Here is an 18,950-nt window from a genome sequence, read left to right on the forward strand (position 1 = left end):
TACAACAATGCAAACCAGACCTGCAAGCATTTTATTAAAATGAGGAAGGCGGATGCTAAAAAATTTGCAGTGAGGGAGCATTGGTAAATGAAAAAGACACACCATTCCCGTTTTTTGTTAAACTGATTTACCACATGTATCTTGCTAAAGACATTCTGTCCACTCATGGTACTGCTTTTTGTCCTATTTTGGTTAATGTGAAAAATACGGATGATGGGCTTACAGAAGAAGTTCAGTTAAAGACTCAAAGCCTATAAAATTATGGTGTTTTCCATATTAAAAAGGGGAAGAAGAAGGAAGGAAATGGGTTGAGCATTTACTGCAGAGTCTCATTTTATTCCCTGAAGCCCCAGCAGGGCAGGAAGCACAGGCTGGGAGAGGTTGAGCCACCTGTCCCAACTAGCTTGGCGGCAAAACACCACCATAGGCTTTGGGACCAGTCTGTACAAATCTGCTCAGCAGGAAAACATTTAACCAAAGAGTTGTTCAGGAATGGAAGCTCACAGTAGGGGCACAAATCAAAGTGCTGGGACCAGGAAAGCCAACCCCCTAGAGACTTTGCTGGGCCCTGACTCCCACGCAGCTTCACACCCATTCACGCTGACCTTTCACCTGCAGAACTGTGCTGTGTCTCCAGACCAACGTGCAACACCAAGACAAGAGGCCATCACTCTTGCCCCCCATGGGAAAGCCTGACTGGGACCCTCAGCAAAACTCACTGGCATCTGAGTCAGATCAGGTGACCCTTGTGGTCCTGAGCCTCCCAAAGCAGGGGAATCCCCTTTGCCCGACTCCACCACACAGCCCAGGGGCTCAGGGGAGAAAATTTCACCTATGAATCATGGCAGCTCAGAACCTTCTCTGGGCCTCTCTCAGAACCCTTTGAAGGGCTTGACATGTGTCACCAGGAGGTGGAACAGCTGCACAATTCTGTGAAACAAGATTTCATGGGTTTTGCTGGTCTCTTGGGATGCCTCATCAAATTATGAGCTGACCTGTCTGCAGGTGACAAGACTCAGAAATGCCAGATGCGGCACTCATAAGTGGGTGTGGGCTTCAACTTTTTAATGTCATTTTGGTGGATACCTGGCTGATTTGGAATCATGATGTTAACAGATGGAAGCCCAGAGATGGCGACTTGTCTAAGAACATGCAGCTGGAGTTAAACTTGGAAGGAGAACTCAGAGTCTATAATTTCTTTCCTCATTATCATACTGCCTTGCTTAGAACAAAAAGACTAAACTATGCAAAAATAAATAAATAAATTCATTTGGATGGCAAAGGAATAGGGAAGTGGAGCTAAATCCAAAGGCAATACATTCCAGGCCGGTCATGGGCTCTTTGTGATATCGTCAGGAATTGCCTTTTCCCACCCCAACACAGAGTGGAGGGTGAGCTAGCAGTACGTTCTTTACCTTGGGAGCCCAGTGGTGTGCAGGCAACTCACGCTGCCGGGCCGTAGCACACATGTTACGCCATGATGGGTGGTCCCCTGGGCAAAACCCTGCAGTTGGTTCCTGAAAATCTTACTCGTTGATGTTCTTATTGTTATAATTAATACTGACAATTTAATTGTATATAAGTCATGCACAGAAAACAATAAAAATAACAAATTTTTCATTAAATTAGAAAGGATCATTTTGTTTTTGAAGTTTTTATTCTATTTTCATAATAGAACACCATGGCCCCAAGGAAAAACAGTTTTTTTTTTTTTCCAGTGTGGAAATGTGTTAATTTTTTAAAGAGAAAATAGCAATAGGATTTTAATGATTCCTCTATCTGTTCAGGCACTGCTTGAGCATATATGATGTGCCAGGCATGAAACAAGGTGAAAAACCTAGCCCTGCTCACAAGCATTATGTTCTAATGCAAGGGGAGGAGCTTTATCTGTTTGGTAAGCATAAGGAGGTAAGTCACAAGTACGCAGATGAAAGAAGAAAACTGAGTGGAGTAGGAAAATAAAGAAAGGAATCTCCATATTTCACAGGAGATCCAAAACAGAGTCCCCGGTAAATTCTGCCAAGGCCTGCCATGTTGAGACAAAATGATTATGACAATAAACTATTGCAATGGACAAAACTTCTGTAATTTTAAAGGCATATCCACGGTCTTCGATTTCAGGTGAAGTTCACAAATACAACAGTACAAAGGCTAGTTTGTCGTTTACAAACATTTAACCCCCCCACAAACAGAGAGAGACGGTTTTGTTGCTTTTTAAAGGCACTGATTCTTTTGCTGCTTTTATCAGTACAGATGGTTCACTCTACTAGGCTAGAAATGGCCTCCGCCAAAAACTGCTGTTTTGATTTGGGTTTCTAAAAATAACTCCTGGGAAGCCTGCAGTGTGAGGAGAAGATGGTCGCACACAGCTCCGGGGAGGAAAATCTGAAGCATTCGGTCTGAATTACCTAAGAGCTGAAATTGAGTACGAATATCTCCTTGTAGCAACTGCTGTATAATTAGCCACCCTAATGGAATCTTTTCAAAACCAACGCAGTTCTACAAGTAAGCTTAATTGAAAATAAAATTTCCAGACCGACTCTTCTGTCAAAACCACATTAAATGAAGATGGCTCAGCAGTGGCCAAATCACTGGTGAAATGTATTATGTATTATGCATTATGGGAGAAAGGGGACAAAAGGGGGAGGGGGATATGCTCTCCTTTATGGGGGAAATGTGGCAATTTTCAGGGCTCCTTTTTCCAGTTTTATGTGTCTTCTATCCTCTTGGAAAAAGTATTCGATTTCCTCTGCATGAGTGTTACTGCTGGGGCTATCTCCCGAGTTGAAGGCATCGCAGTCTCCTGAAAAGAAGAAGCTGGGATTAAAATCTCAGAGATAAAGCAGAAAAGAGAAGAGAAAATGACACTTGCCTTCCAATCCGTTCATTACCAGCACAGGGACACGTTTCATTCCAGGAAGGCCACATTCATCCATCAGCTCACAGAGAGGGCTACGGTGACCTGGAACTGCCTTCTGCACTTGGACTTTCATTGGTGCTACTTGTCAGCTGTGCTGGGTTATTTAATATTTCTGAGCAGCAGTTTTCTCATCTTCAAAGAAAAAGTAAAAGCAGTGTCATTCTCACACCTCCCAGACGGCCGGGAAGATTAAAAGTGTGCGTGATCAGCCTGGTGCTCTAGACAGGTGGTGCTGCATGCAGGGCCAGGAGGGGAGGGGAGAACCGGCAGATGCTTCCTTGTCTCGGGCGTGTGGACCTGCAGAATCAGCATCACCTGGAAGCCTGTGACTAGTGCAGAAGCTCAGCATCACACAGAAAAATTGACCAAGAATCTGCATTTAAGAAGTGCTTCTGGAGATTTGTATTACCTGTGTCTCAAATTTGAGCCTCGGTGGCCTGGGCTATCTCTCAGGTGTGTGATTCTATATCAGGTGACTCATGTTAAGAGAAAATGAGAAAGAAGGAAAGAAGGGAAGGAGGGAAGGAGGGAGGGAGGAGAAGCCCATTTGAATTAAAATAACAAAACTATTAATAAAAGATTATTGAGTCACTTGTTATGCAGGGTTAAGTTCAAAAGCCCTCCCCAGGAAATCTAGACCTTGGGCCATCTTTTTTGCTTAAGCCACTTAGCTTGTGATCCTTCATTCAGACTGAGCACATGGTCCCTCCTACCCAACACCGGGCCCTGGTCTGAAAATGCTCAGATGGATAAACGGTCTCCTGTGACAGAGAGCTGCCCTGTTTACTCCCCCCAAAGCCAGCAGACACTATAGTTGACCAACCTTCTAAACCGCCCCCATGGTGCCTGCCTCCCCATTTAGCTCATTTAAGAAAGGAAACATCTCTTCCAGGAGATTCCGAAACCCTAATTTCCTGAGCCTTCCAATGACCAAAATGGAGTTAGGGGACATGACTCTTATACCTATGAAACCCAATACTCAAATAAGAAGCACTGACTATGCTCAGCGTATGGGGCACTTTCACAATCCTTACTGGGAGGATATACAATAAAAACCTGATCTAAAGACAAAGGAGGCGGAGGCTCAGCCAGGCTTAGTGGCGGAATCAGGAGCTGAGCGCTGTGCCTTTTCTGCCGCGTGTGCGCCCCACCTGCCGGCGTCGGATCCCAGCGTCCCCAGCCACCTTCCAGAAATGACCTGGGAAGCATCACACTGGGTCTCTGTGGTTGGCGGCTGGACACTCTTTCTTTACAAAAAGTATCACTGAGTCTTGAGCTGAAAATTTTAGTCTGCTGGTGCGGGGAGTGATGACGGTGCCTTCTTGGGCCACCGTAGCTATGGCCAGCGAGGCTTCGCCGGATGGACGGAAGCCCAGCTTCACGGTCAGAAACTCCTGGGTCCAAGCCTTGGCCCTGCTTCTCAGAACTGCCTGATACGTTTGGCGAATTGACCCCTCTGAGCTACCTGGTTTCTTCATTTTTAAAAATGGCAACAGCAGCTAATATGTATCAAGTGTCATTCTAAGCACTTTATGTTTGTTAACTCATTGAGCATTTGCAATATACTGTTATTCTTGGCGTACAAATGAGAAGCTAAGGCACAAAATAAATAAATAAATAAAGTAAAATGAAGTGACTTAACCAAGGCCACACAGCTAACAGATGTCAGAACCAGGATTCTACAGGCAATCGGACTGCAGCCTGTGTTGGAACCATAAAGCAGAAATGCTCTCAGAGGGCTCTTAGGAGATTCCTATGAAGCAGAAGGATAAAATGTTTGCCAGGCCACCTGGCAAAAAGTAAGTGCTCAAAAAATTATAACTATAAGGTGTCATTTAAAAAATAATTTCTTTGGTTAGCCAGAAACACAGAGATGACTATAGCTTCCACGTGGCTAAGGAGAAGAGAAAGTCAGTGTCTGTGGAAGTACAATTGCTCAACAGGTGTTCATTCCACCTGTCCTCAGCGGGCATGTTGCCTTGGAACGACGGTGCAGGGCAGGAACTTTGGCGCTCTGCTCTTTGACTCTTTCAGTTGACCTCGCTACCGGGGAGTCAGCTCGGAAACCTCAGCGGAGGCAGCTGAGCCCGACTTCTGCCTGGCAAGAAGAAGGGCTATTTCCAAAATGACTTGGACAGATCTAATGCTCAAGGCAACGGGCATGTGTGAGTTGACTCACTGCTTCTGAAATTCTCTGCAAATGGTTATCAAACAGCTTTGGGGATAGGTCCCTTGTATAGGCAGCATGCACTCAAAAAATTGGCAGAATCAGAATTCTGGTGTGGAAGACTCTGTTGGCTGCTGGGTAACCAAACAGCCACTGCTCTCTTCTTCTTTATTAAAATATTCCCAGTTCTGTTTAGGTACAAGGCAAACAGCAATGTGCTCAAAAGAAGTACATGGCAGGGAGAATTGGCTCTGGCCCGAACAGCAATGGCAATTTTGTTCTCTCTCTCAGGCACTGGCTGGGAGGACACCTTGCCTAGTCGGGCCAGTGAGACATAAGGAGAAGTCTCCTGGGGATTTCTGGGGAAAACTTTTTTCCTTACTAGGAGATAGTTGCAGTAAAGAGGACCCATTTTCCCTCCTGATGCTTCTTCCTGCTCAAAATGCTGTTATGACAAAGTGCTGATCCAGTGCCCTGCCATGGTTGGGCTGTCAGATGCATCCTTTCTGGTGTATCTGCTAATACCAGGTGCTGGGAGGATGAAGGGAAAGAGAAACTCCTGAGCACTGCCGGTGGAAGTGTAAATCGGTACAGTCATTGTGGAAAACAATCTGGCAGTACTTGTGAAATTAATATGAGTGTGCACTATGACTCATTCATATCAGGGCTGGGTCCACGCCAAAGAAACTCTCCCACAGTCCCACAGCACAGGTGTGAGGGGTTCATCACAGAGGCAGGCTGAGGTTACCTAGTATCCCCCGCAGAGCACAGGAGACTTAAACAGGGCAGGACCTACAACAAAGGACAGGGAGATGAACCAGGTGTCCACAGAGCACCAAAACTAGATCTAAAAAAAGATAATGTTGAGTAAGAAGAAAAACCAGATTGAGATCTACGGCAGAATCCCATTTATCTAAATTGAAAACAGATACCCAATCAGGACAAGACAGGAGCCGATACATGCAGGGCTGTAGCAAACACAGTGGAGTGGTGCCTACGAAAGGAGGGTCCCGGAGTGAGGAGGGCAGCAAGGAAGCGGGGCAGGCAGGGGGCCGCAGAGAACAATGGTAATGTGGCACGAACAGAGGGGGCGTTCATAATAAAAGTCAAAAGAAAAAGCACAACCAGATTTGGAGTCAGAAAACCCAGGTGTGAATGTTCCCATGATTCTTATTGGCTGTGGCTCTTTGGAAAGTTAACAGAGCCTCAGTTTCCCCATCGTGAAAAGCAGATATGAAGAGCAGCCCCGCAGAGCTGTTGTGTGAGCATCCAAGGAGATCATGGGCGAAGATTCTGAGTGTGGAACACAGCAGGGGCTTCCTGGACGGCAACTGCCACGCGCCTTAAGGACTCGGCTTTCTCCTCTGTAAAATGGGGATGATGGCATTACCTACCCAGCACAATCATGGTGAGGTTTAAATGAGATGTGACCCACGCAGGACACAAAGCAGCGTCATGACACCTGGAAGCACCGTCCTCCCTCACCCCTGTGCGTGGCAGTGATGCCCTGTGCCCATGCCTGGGAGGGCAGAGGGGGTTCAGGCTGTCTTTTGGTGACACCACTCCTGGGGCACAGGGGCCCTACACATTCACAAATGTATTTCCTTTTCTTGTGTGGCAGTGACTAATTTTTCACTGAATAAGGTGGGTTACAAAAAGGGGAAGAGATGAGAAGGCAAAAGAGAAAAGAAGAAATTGTCATACTCTTATTGCCCCAAATAGCTAAAACTTTCATTTTTCTAATGAAGAGCTGGTCTCTCTATACAGATTTTCCATAATTCCAGGAAGGATGTGATGCCTTCCGTAACTGTCATATCACAGATTGTCACTGCTCTTCTTAAGGTGCCACCTCTTCTCCTCGATGACCCTTCAGATGTCTGGGGGAAAAAAATTTGTGGACCAGAATGACCACATACCCCTGGGGTCCATTTCATTTCTAATTTCAGCCCTAAATGCATCCAGACACAAGAAACTCCTTCACACACAGGACCTTCTTTTTTTCTGGAGTATGTCTTCTACATAAATTTCCCCAATAGGGATACAGGTCAAAGTGAGGCTTTCATTCCTCCTGACAAACTGTTGCTCCAACAGACCAATTTACACTGCCAGTGGCAATGGAGGCATATTCTAAATTCTTAGAAGAAACTCTAAAACCTATTATTCTAATTTTTGGCAACTTGATGGGAGAGAGACACCCTGGTTGCCCCAGTCTGGTGAGACTCACTGTGACTCCAGGGGTCCCAGGTTCACTGATGTGCTATTTTCCTCTTATGAGATCTGTCTGTCTAAGAGCCCCCACATCTTGGTAACGAGGTTTCTCTGATTATAAAGAGACACCTTCACACCGGCAGGCCTGAGGGGGGGGGGGGACATTGAGAAAGTTCTGGAGGAGAGAAAGGTAGCCTAAAACCTCCCACGAAACCCTAAAGCCTCCCGAGAGAGAAGGAAAAGCAGAGGAATAATAAATGGGAATGTTTGCGTGAAAAACTGTAAAAAAAAAAAAAAAATCCCACACCCGCTGAGAACACGTCTATATAAAATGTGGGCACACACGGAACGGAGGGGCGAGGGACATGCAGGAACGAAGACTAGAGTTGTTCTGGGTGGGATTGTGGCTCTGGGATTTGGGTATTCTTTCACAGTTTTTTAAAAAATGTCTTACATTGATTTTCAAATAAGATGAACAAAAAATACAAAGAATAGAGTTAGAGAATAGAAAAATAAAAGCAATGTCAGAAAAAGAAAGGCAGAAAATGAAGTAGGCATCTGAGGGCAATACGATCAGTCCCTCCTGTCTTTAAAACACTCGGGGGTGAAGATGAGGTCAAGCTCCTGCCTACCAGTGGAGGCCCCAGGTCACTTCTCCAGCCCCACTGCTGGTCACGGTAGCTCCAGCTCACCCCTGGGCCTTCAGGTGGGGCTGGGACCTCCACTGAGCACTCCCCCAGCCCCTCTGTTGGGCCAATTTGCACACTTCCTTCTGGTCTCAGACTAAACATCGGCTCCCTTGGAAGCCTCCCCTGCTCTCTGGAGCAGAATCAATGCCTGGTCTCATCCTGCCAAGACATCCTGTGAGTTCGCTACCCCACAGTGTGCCACTGAAATGGCTTGTGCTGGCTGCTTCAATAGCGATTCCTTGATTAGAGGTCTGAACGTTTCAGAGAGCAGACCAAACTATTGAATTGTGCCAGCCACGGAAGAAAGGACTGGCCTGGGAGGCAGGAGAGGCAGCGTGGGTCGGACAATGGCCCTGAGATGACACCGCTTCGGTTTTCCCCTTCTACTCCCCTGCCCGCACCACCAATCCAACCTGTAAAAAACGTATTTCTCAAGTGCCTGTTATCACCAAGACACCCCCGTGAGGAATTGCAAAACTGCGGCCATTCCTTGAGTGTCTAACCTCCTTAGGGAGTCAGGACTCCAACGGGAGGAATGCTAGATAACCATGCAGGAATGAAGTGTGAGATAACAGAACAAGACTGTCAAAGATTAATTGAGTGCGGGCACCGCAAGGTGTGGGTTCAGGACAGCAGGGTCACTGTGGCTGCAAAGGGAAGTGCTCTGAGCAGCCGATTTGAGGGATGCCCACAGGATAGGAAGTGGGGCGGGGAGAAATAGCAGCCAGCGATCAAGGCCTGGAGCAGGGAATGGGTATGGGTATTCCATGCCCAGTGGCCATAGTGGGCTCTTTGAGGCTAGAACAGAAGGAAAAACAAATAACTAGGAGTTCTGGAAGGATGTGTTAGGGCCGAAATTTTGAGGACCTTGAAGGCCAGATAAGAGTCTACGCTGGAAAAGAAAGGGGTGAGAGGGCATAAAGCTGACCAGAGTCGTTTATGGGGAGATTAGTTTGTGGGCAGTTCCTGGGAGAGACTAGAGAAAGAACCAGTTAGGAAACTTCTCTGAAAGTTAAAGCAGGGAGAGAGGCATGTGGGACCAGAGCTGCCACGTCCTACCTATGAGCATGGTGGTCATCACCAAAGCATCAGAGCCCAGATGGGACCTCAGAATTCCTTCCCACTCGGGGCCCCAGGCAGCCCCTATCAGTCCATCTAGGGTGACAGTTCAAACCTATCTGCCTTGCAGTCAATGAGTCAGGGTGGTGAGGTTCTGCTGCACTAACATGTATCTTCAAGTCTTAGTGGCTTAAAGCAGCAAAGATTAATCGCTCCTTCATGCTACCTCTCTTCAGCCAGAGATGGTGCTCAGTTCGGTTAGCACAATTCAGACCAGGGTGGTGGGGCAGCCTCTGCACACAGCACTGCCAGGCAGCAGGGCAGAAGAGAAAGACAGACCCCCCGAGAGTCTTCTACTAGCATCCCAACACAAAGGACAAAATTCACATGCCACTTCTGCTCACTTTTCCTTGGCCAGAACTGGTCGATTCCACTCTCCAGAAGGTAGAGAGTCAGAAAAAATAAATGGCCTATGTACATCACCTTTCAGGGCACATGAATTTACTATTCACTCATTCAACCAGCAAAAATTTATTTTAAAATGGCACGCTCTGCACTCTGCCACGTTCTTTCTCATTACCTTCCTCTGCTTTCCTCCTAGCACTTGGCACTATCTGAAATGTCTTCATTGTTTAGGGATCTGTCATCTTTTATCGCCTGTCTCACAGACCAGGTTCTAAGCTCAGTATCTGCCTTGTTGGGATTGCTGGGTGCCCAGCAGGGTGCTCAAGAAGCATTTGTTAAATGAGGGGATGAATGAACAAGTGCCGCAACACCAGGGGCTTCCTCAGCTTTATTTAGTGCACAATGCCCAGCACATGGTGGGAACTGGGTGGGCTGCTGAGAAGTCCGGCCAGTTTTCACACCTCAGCTTGAAGTGAGTGACTCAGCAATTCTTCCTCTGCAGACACTTAAGCTGAAGGCTGGCCTTGTCATATGCAATGCCTTTTAATTGGTGATTTCAACCCTGAGACCTCCCACCACCTTTCTCCCCCACCCTCAGGGCTCAGTACCTGGTGTCGGACTGAGAACACAAGGAGCAAAGGGGAAAGAAGCCAAAGTAAAAGGGAGATGGAGACACTTCTGGGGCGGATGTGACCAGCACTCACACATTCATGCGTACGTATGTGAGTTGCACATGTCTGGCCCCTTCCGGAACTTGCTGTGTGATCTTAGGCCAGTCACTCCCCCTCTAGGCCTAAGTTTCCCTGATGTAAAATCTGGACATTGAAGAAGGACATTTCTAAGGCTCCTTCTGTCTCTAAAATGCTAGGAACAAGAAATTATCTAGGGCCATAATTCTCAGAGCCATGTCCAAAAGGTTAGGGCTTTTTTAAGGCTTTTGTAGGCGTCACACATAGCATATAAAATATATACAATGTACCCATAGCTCATATTAAAATATAATTCCTATGTAACTCCAAAAGTTGAGCTGCACTTGACAAGTTGACATAATGTTCTAAAAATATGTACAACTATTTTCATTTTGTAGTTTTGTTTTCTGTTTTCACACTTTTTTCTTTTTTTTTTTATTTTGTTTTCATACTTTTCAACCAACAATTTTCTAGATTCATTCTCAAACTTGTTGATGAGTTCTTGAAATACTGATGGGTCCCAGACACTCTGTTTAACTGCCCAAATGGACCTACCTAAGGTGTTCTGTAAAAATGCCATTTGCCGGGCTTCACGACAGACCCACTGAATTAGAAGTGTGGTTGGGGGAGCCCAGGAATCCCCATTTTAGCATGTTTCCCAGATGATCATTTGCAAACTGCAGTTTGAAAACCACAGCCTTAAGAGGGCGAGGAAAGGGGCTGAGGGAGGCAATAGAGGAGGAGGAAGGAGGGTCACACAGGTGACCAAAGAAGGGGGGCCAACAGAAGCCAGTATGCTGTGGCTTGTTTTTTGCATATATGCAAATGCACATGTGCCCAGTAGTGAGCCCTTAGGTTCCACTGGAGTAAACACACTTTGCAAAACCATGACTCCCCCTCTGCTGAGCCCCTCCTCCAGCCCCCGGAAAACAATACTCAGACTCCACCTGGGACCCCATTCACTACTGTGATTTGCAAGAGAAGTTAGCATTTCACGCCATTGAGCACACCGGATGGAGACTAAAGCCTTCACTGCCAGGGACCATTGCTGCAGGAAGGACCATCAATAGTGCTGTCACCCACCCAAATGTCTGCAGCAGGAGCTCTGCCTTTGGTTAGTGGTGATACTACCTCCGCCAGTGAGCGGGCTCAACTCATCCACAGGGACGGAGATTTTGTTTAATCTTTTATATTAATTGACAGAAAGAGTGCACTGATATAAAAGGCCAAGTACAGGGCTGGGGGTTTCCCATGTATGTCTCATGTCAATCCACTGGGGAGAGTATTATCTGTCCTATTCTTTTAATGAGGAAACCAAGATCTCTCCAGTCAGAGAGAACCACCAAAGTAGTTCCTTAACAGTTTAATTCACAAGCAATAAGTGGTCACTGGAAAAAATAAATCATAGGTAAGCAATGAGGAAAAAATGCGCACAATCACATCTTTTCCAAAATGATGGTGTTTTTATACTCTCATATTTTTTTGTAGCCTACAAACAACACGATGTAACTTTTGCAATTTTATAAAAAATTATACAACATTGACTTTTTAAAACATGAATAATTAGTGATGAATGCCCAGTGCTAATCTTCTGTGAATTTATGTAGATCCCTACCTTTCTCTGCAGATTCTAGGTGGGAGCTTTCACTCCTTTTTTATTTGTTTGTTTCCTGTTGTTGACTGTTCCTCTGCCACTAATGCATTTAGGAAGAGTTAAAGAGTGTTTCTATCTCAATGTTGTGTTCTGGCAGATGACGTGGCCTTGAAAAACACTAAACAAAAATCAAGTTGTTTTCCTCCTCCTCATAGATGAAAATGAAGAATAGGTTTTGCAGCAACTGAGAGAAAATGATTTTAACAAATTATCTCAATGCCCAAAGGAAATGCAGCTCCATCACACAGAGGGCCTGGGACAGGCCTGCTCAGGGCGGCCTGCCCCAACCACAGGGAATGGCCCCCATGTGCCACGTCCCCTTCTAGTTGGGAGAGTGAAAAATAGCCTCCTTCCCTCCCCTCTGTTGTTAATGAGGCTCCCTATTGAAATGTAGTTAATCACATCAATTAAGAGCCTTTTTACACTTGGCCTTGCCTGGCACTGGCTCTGTGTCCCTGGGAAGGCCCGTAAGATAAGTGGCCAGTCATGTCATGAGATAATTAAAATATATATTTTTTCTTTTCCCCTCCACCTATGTTTTTTCATATATTTTTTAAAGAAAATTTAGTAGCACATATTTACGTGCACATATGGAAATAACATTCATCAGAAATCCAGCAGGTGGGAGGGGGAGGAGGGGATGGGTAAATTCACACATAATGGGTACAGTGCACACTCTCTGGGTGACGGACACACTTATAACTTTGACTCAAACGGTACAAAAGCAATTTATGCAACCAAAATGTTTGTATCCCCATAATGTTCTGAAATATCTATATAAAAAAGAAAATTTTTTAGGCATAATTTATACACAGTGAAATACCCAATTCTTAAATTAACAGTTTAATGAGTTTTGACAAATGCATGTATTCAAATGCACCAAACCACCAAGACACAGAACATTACCCTCACGCAGAAGGTGTTCCTCTGTCTTCCCCAGTCGTCTCTGCTCTCCTCCTGAGGCAACCACTGCACTAACTTCTAGCACTATCATATAAATGGAATCATGCTATATGTTTAAAAGATGAGCACGAATAATAAGCAAGAACAAGCAGCTTCTAGTGGGAATGTAAAACAGTGTAGAGCTTTGGAAACCAGTCTAGCAGTTGCTCAAAAGGTTACACACAGAGTGACCATATGACCCGACAATTTTACTCCCAGATATAGACATACCCAAGACAAATGGAAACATACATCCACACAAAAAACTTGTATGGAAACCTTCAGAGGAGCATTATTTATAACAGCCAAAAAAAAAAAAAAAAAAATGGAAACAATTCAATGTCCATCAACTGAGGAATGAACAAATAACATGGGGTATATCCAGACAATGGAATATAAAAAAGGAATGAAGTACTGATACAGGTTACAACATGGATGAACCTTGGAAACATTATGCTAAGTGAAAGAAGTCGGTCACAAGAGACCACATACTGGATGGTTCCATTTATATGAATGTCTGCAATGGGCAAATCGATAGTGTCAGAAAGTAGATTAAAGGTTGCCTAGGACACGGGTAGGAGGGAGATTGGGAGGTGATCGCTAAAGGATTAGACTTTCTTTTGAGGAGATGAAAATGTTCTTTTTTTTTTTTTTTTTTTTTTTTTGAGACAGAGTCTCACTCTGTTGCCCAGGCTAGAGTGAGTGCCATGGCGTTAGCCTAGCTCACAGCAACCTCAAACTCCTGGACTCAAGTGATCCTACTGCCTCAGCCTCCCGAGTAGCTGGGACTACAGGCATGCGCCACCATGCCCGGCTAATTTTTTCTATATATATATTTAGCTGTCTATATAATTTCTTTCTATTTTTAGTAGAGATGGGGTCTCGCTCTTGCTCAGGCTGGTCTCGAACTCCTGAGCTCAAACGATCCGCCCACCTCGGCCTCCCAGAGTGCTAGGATTACAGGCGTGAGCCACCGCGCCCGGCCGAAAATGTTCTAAGGTTGGTAAATTGTATGGTATGCGAATTGTATCTCAAAAAAGCTTTTTTAAAAAAAACATTCAGAATCAACAAAAGTGAAGATAGTTGACATGGGTGTGGAAGACACAGCAGTTTTCCTTCAGTGGAACTTTAATCGAAGAAGTGTTTGGCTTTGTGGCCCAAGAGCCCCATGCCACCTGGGGAGCCTCACTGGTGTCCAAGGCTTCCTTCCCATGAGAAGGTTCTGGAGTTTGCTCCTCTTCCCAGGGGTCACTGCCCTCTAAACGCTTAGAGTCCAGAACTATTCATCAGATTCATTCATTCATGCCGCAAACATTTATTAAGTTTATGGTTAGTAGAAAGCACACAACCACACCTAGTCCTGACGTATTGTCTCCCTGCTCTCCAGTGGCTGCCTTTGTAAGGACACGCTGATGCCTCCACGTGCTTGGCCCTGTGTGTAGCAGGTGATCCCAGGAGACTAGAGCGGCGGGAAGAGCTCATTATGAGAGAAAGGATGAGGACTTTGAGGACCAATGGACCTGCTTTTAAGTCCAGATCCTACCACTCATTAGTGCATGACCACCCCTCTTCCTGCCTCACATTCTTCACCTGCAAAGACCAATAACCTGCCCTACGGCCAAACCATGAGCCCCAGCTCTGGGAACCAAACCCCGGCTCTACCACTTCCACAGTGAGTGCGACTTCAGGCAGTTTCCTCCCTCTCTGCACCTCACGTCCCCACATGTAAAATGGGGATGGCACAAAAACAGCCCGCACTGTGTAGGAGTAGATGAGCTTACACATGTAACCCAGGGTCAGCAAACTCTTCCTGTAAAGGGGCAGACAGTAAATATCTTGGGCACTGTGAGTGGTGTAGTCTTTGGTTTTTTTTTTTTTTTTTCTTTTGAGATGAGGTCTTGCTATATCACCCAGGCTGGTCTTGAATTCCTGACCTCAAGCAATTCTCCCACCTCAGCCTTCCGGGTAGCTGGACTACAGGCGCACAACACCACACCCAGCTTTGCCATGTACTCTTGTTGCAACTACTCACATCTACCACTGTAGCATAAAACCCACCACAGGTAACAGGTTAAGAAAAAGGGCATGCTTGGTTTCAACAAAATTGTATTCATGGACACAGAAATTTCCATTTCCATTTCATGTAAGTTTCATGCATCACAAAATATTCTTTTGATTTTTTTTCAACCATTTAAAAATGTAAAAACCATTTCTAGCTAGTGGGCTTTTAAAAAAAAGGTGGGGGGCCAGATTTGGTCCTGAGCTGCTGTTTGCCAATCCCTGATGTAAAGCGCTTAGAGCCAGTCAGCACACAGTCAGCACACTGCCCTCTAGCTATACCCCCTATACCCCCGGCAACAGTGCCTGGTCGTTCACCCCGTGGCGGTGAGCTGTGTGCTGCGCCCTTCCTGTGCCACCTCTCATTTAAACCTCATCTTGACTGTGCAAGGCGGGTTCTCAGAAGGGCAAGGGAAGACTCAGGTGAGCGCAGTGGCAGAGCCACAGTAAATGCAGGTTTTTGTGACAGGAACCCTTGCTTCCAACCATTATAAAATACTGTGCCGGCCACCAGGACACAACAGGGAACCAACTCACTAGGGCTCAACTCCAAACAACACAAACCATGATTCCATTAACTTGAGAGGAGTGTTACAGAAAGCAAGGGCTGAGGAGGGATAAGAGGGCACTGTACAGTGAGCAGTGAGGGAGACTCTCCGAAAAGGGGACCTGTAGGCTGAGAACAGCCATGTGTCTGGGGTTGTGCCAAGTGCCAAAGAGTTGCGGCTGGAAAGGCAAGTCCAAGCCGGGTCCCTGCGGGGGAGGGCTTCAGGAGGTGGTCATCTCTTATGCTCACGGTGGAAGGAGACACTGGTCCCAACTTCCCAAAGGGAACTTTGGCAACCTCAATAGCCTAAACAACCCTTGAGTCAGACATTCTATTTTACGGGAATATGTTCTAATAAACTAGGAAATATAATAGTATCTACAAAGGTTTATATATAAGAATATTCACTGAAGCATTGTTTATAATGGTGCCACAGTTACATTCATCCTGTCTGCTGCAGACTTAGGAAAATGAGAAAAATTTGGAGGGTTTTGCCACCTAGCCCTTGAAGAAGCATGAAGATGGGGGTTCAAGCAATCAAATGGTGATGGAGCAGAAGTGCACATGTTGATGTCAAAAGATATTTACCATGTATTTAGTTAAAGAGCTATTTACAAACTAATGTGTACACTACCATACTATTATGCATACATGCACACACATGCATCAGTTCATTTAGTAGTTACCTCTGAATAATAACATAAATGTTTTTTGCTTTTTCTGGAAGAGGTACTTACTGCTTTATAATAAGACATGCAGTAAAACTGGTGCCCAGAAAAGAGTTCAATACTCCCAAAGTGATTTCCCCGCTAAAGTGAAATCACTATTTATTAATTTATCCAGTACATCCTTAGGAAGGATCCGCTGCAAGCCAGGGACTGGGTTATGCACCGGAGAATCCAGGGAGATGAGACAGAGAAAACTTCCTGTTTCAGGGGGAGCAAGTCAGGTAAACACACCGACTCAGTGGTGCAGATATGCTAAGGAAGTTGCAGAGGGGACCGCCAGCTCCATCAGTCTCTTCCCCTAATTTGACTGCAGGCTCGGATTACACTTCACACACTCAGCTAATGATCAATTTAACGGAAGGCCTCTTGGTATCCGTGATGAGACTGGTGGGTGGACTTAAAGTTAGGTCAGTGATTCCACTGCATGAGCTCTTGTTTTCCTCACCCACAAACCAGGTAATCTCTCGCAGCTGTCAGGATAAACTAAGGCTCGGAAAACGTTCTGCAAATGGCACACACCACGGGGGAGATTTGATGCTGAGATCTGAGCCCCATTCTACACGGGTTGACAACCTGGAATTTAAATCATGACAGATGCCAAAGTGCAGGGAAGAAAACATGTTTACGAATCGAAAGACAGAACAGAGACAGGCAGTGAGCAGCGGGATTCCAGGTCACCGCGCCTCAGAGGGACACCTGCCTGATTATGCGCCGGGGTGGCTCCTGACTTCCTGGTATTTGTCTACAACCCCAAGGACAATCTGTACATTTGAAAATGGATAAAATTTCTCTGCAAGATTGTGTTCATATAGGTTAAAGAAGTATGTAAAGTTTAGGAAGTGTTTAGGACCTGCAGCCTTGAGAACAAATCATACATATCTGGCCTCTGGTAGAGTAGAAAAAGAAAGGGATTCCCAGTTAGGTCACAGAGTTCGAATCCTGGCTCTGTACCCTTTTGTAAGTTATTTATCTCCTAGCTCCAGGAGAATAATATCTTTCCAGCAGGGTAAGCAATAATGAGAGCAACATGTGTCTACAGTAAGGATGCTCAAGAGACGGCAGTTGTTTTTTTCTTACTGGAAAAGCCATAGGGAACAAACACAGCAATGGGGTCACGTCACCCAGAAGCTGTACCTCTGGGGAAATCAGCTCCCTATGAAAAGGAGGGAGGCCCAGCGTGGTCTGGCTACCCCAGAGGGAAACCTGACCTCAGGCCTGCCTGGAAAAGGTGAGGCGAGGATACCTTGCCCTTCTCAGTGATGCAGAAATGCTAATGAGACTGAAAATCCACATATGAAACCAGCCCTGTGCTTTGTGCCCCTCTGAGATCACGGTTGTGCCTGAGTAGAATGCATCCGATTTTTCTGGGAAGGAAAAGGAATTAACCAGAGAGTGAAGAAGGCAGTGCTGCAGGAAACACGAAACGCAGGCAGCTAGGGACAAGCCACGAACAGAAGCAGCATGGTGTGGCTTGCATCAGAATCACCCCAGTGCAACTGGGGAAGTATTGAGATTCTAGATCAGTCTCTCAGATCCAGCAGGCCTGAGTGGCCCAGGAGTAATCCATATTTTACCAAGACCTACTGATATACTTCTGATGCCTCCCAAGGGCAGGCTTGGGAACCATGCGTGTGGTGGAGAAGGCACTAGGTGTTGGCCTTGGCAGGCCCCAGTTCAAGACCCAGCTGAAGGCCAACTGTCAGGCCCAGTGTTAAAATTTTAACAAAAAACACCAAGGCTGGGCCTGGAGTAGGGCACCCTGGGACTTCTCTGCAGGTTGCAAACATATGTATAAAGAGGGAAATGTCCTTGAGAGTTATGCACTAAATTTTATATATAAACACACACAATAAATATATATTGTATATATACACATACATGCATGGACACACACATATGAGTATGTGCACATGTATGTTCATATGCAGATACATGCAACATGTATATAGGCATGCATATGCATATAGGTATGAATACACACACACATCTATTTCAGTTAATTCTCACACAAGCTCTATTTTAGTATTAATATTATCTCCATTTCCCTTATGAGGAAACTGAGGCATGGAGGAAATAAGAAACTTGCCTAAGGTCACATAGCTAGTCAGTGGCATGGACAGGATTTGAAAAAGGCAGGCTGGCTCCAGATCACAGTTACTACATTATGACAAAATGACCCACCAGGTTAAGCAGAGTAGAAACTGAGACTCATAAACTTGAAAGCAATTTGTGCCCAGGGGTAGATTGTGCCCAGTAATGTTTGCCAAAAAGCCCTCCCATTTTTGTACATGCATGTTGTTTCTCCCATCAAAAGTTGGAGCTGATTGCCTTGCCTTGAATCTGGGCTGGTCTGTGACTGCTTTAACCAGAGGCAGGTGATGAAAATGATGCTATGCTAGGTCTGCGCCTAGCCCTTAGGAGGCCCAGCATCTTTCACTTTTACCACTTGGGATCCAGCTCCCATATCATAAAGAAGATTGGGCTAGACTACTCACGATGAGAGACCTCATGGAAAGAGCAAGAGGCCACCAGCCACTCCAGCCACCACAGGAGAAGCCCCAGACTCCACGGGATGCAGCCACACAAGACTCCAAATGCCTCCATGTGGAGCAGAACCACCCGGCAGAGCTCAGCCAACCTACAGAACTGTAAGAAAAATAACCTGTTGTTTTAAGCCACTACATCTTGGCATGGTTTGTTGTGCAGCAAATAGATAACTGATTCATGCACCTATGTGGCTTGCAGACAAGTATAAATTCTGTAATTACCAACATTATTTGTTGAGCACTGTGCCAGGCAGTGTATTAAGCACATTACATTCACTGTCCTGTTTAGTCTTTACTGCCACCTGTCTAGGAGGCATTGATATTATTTCTATTTTATT

General features: G+C 45.6%; 1 long non-coding RNA gene across 1 annotated transcript; it reads right to left on the reverse strand.

The window, feature by feature from the left end:
- Positions 1 to 1,819: 1,819 nt before the first annotated feature.
- LOC138381634 (uncharacterized) lies at positions 1,820 to 18,708 on the reverse strand. Its single transcript, XR_011233165.1, has 3 exons — positions 18,562 to 18,708; positions 2,873 to 3,052; positions 1,820 to 2,803 (listed from the first exon to the last, which is right to left on the reverse strand). It is a non-coding gene; the product is annotated as an uncharacterized lncRNA (long non-coding RNA).
- Positions 18,709 to 18,950: the final 242 nt, after the last annotated feature.

Source organism: Eulemur rufifrons, chromosome 3 (assembly GCF_041146395.1).
Source record: "Eulemur rufifrons isolate Redbay chromosome 3, OSU_ERuf_1, whole genome shotgun sequence".
NCBI lineage: Eukaryota > Metazoa > Chordata > Mammalia > Primates > Lemuridae > Eulemur > Eulemur rufifrons.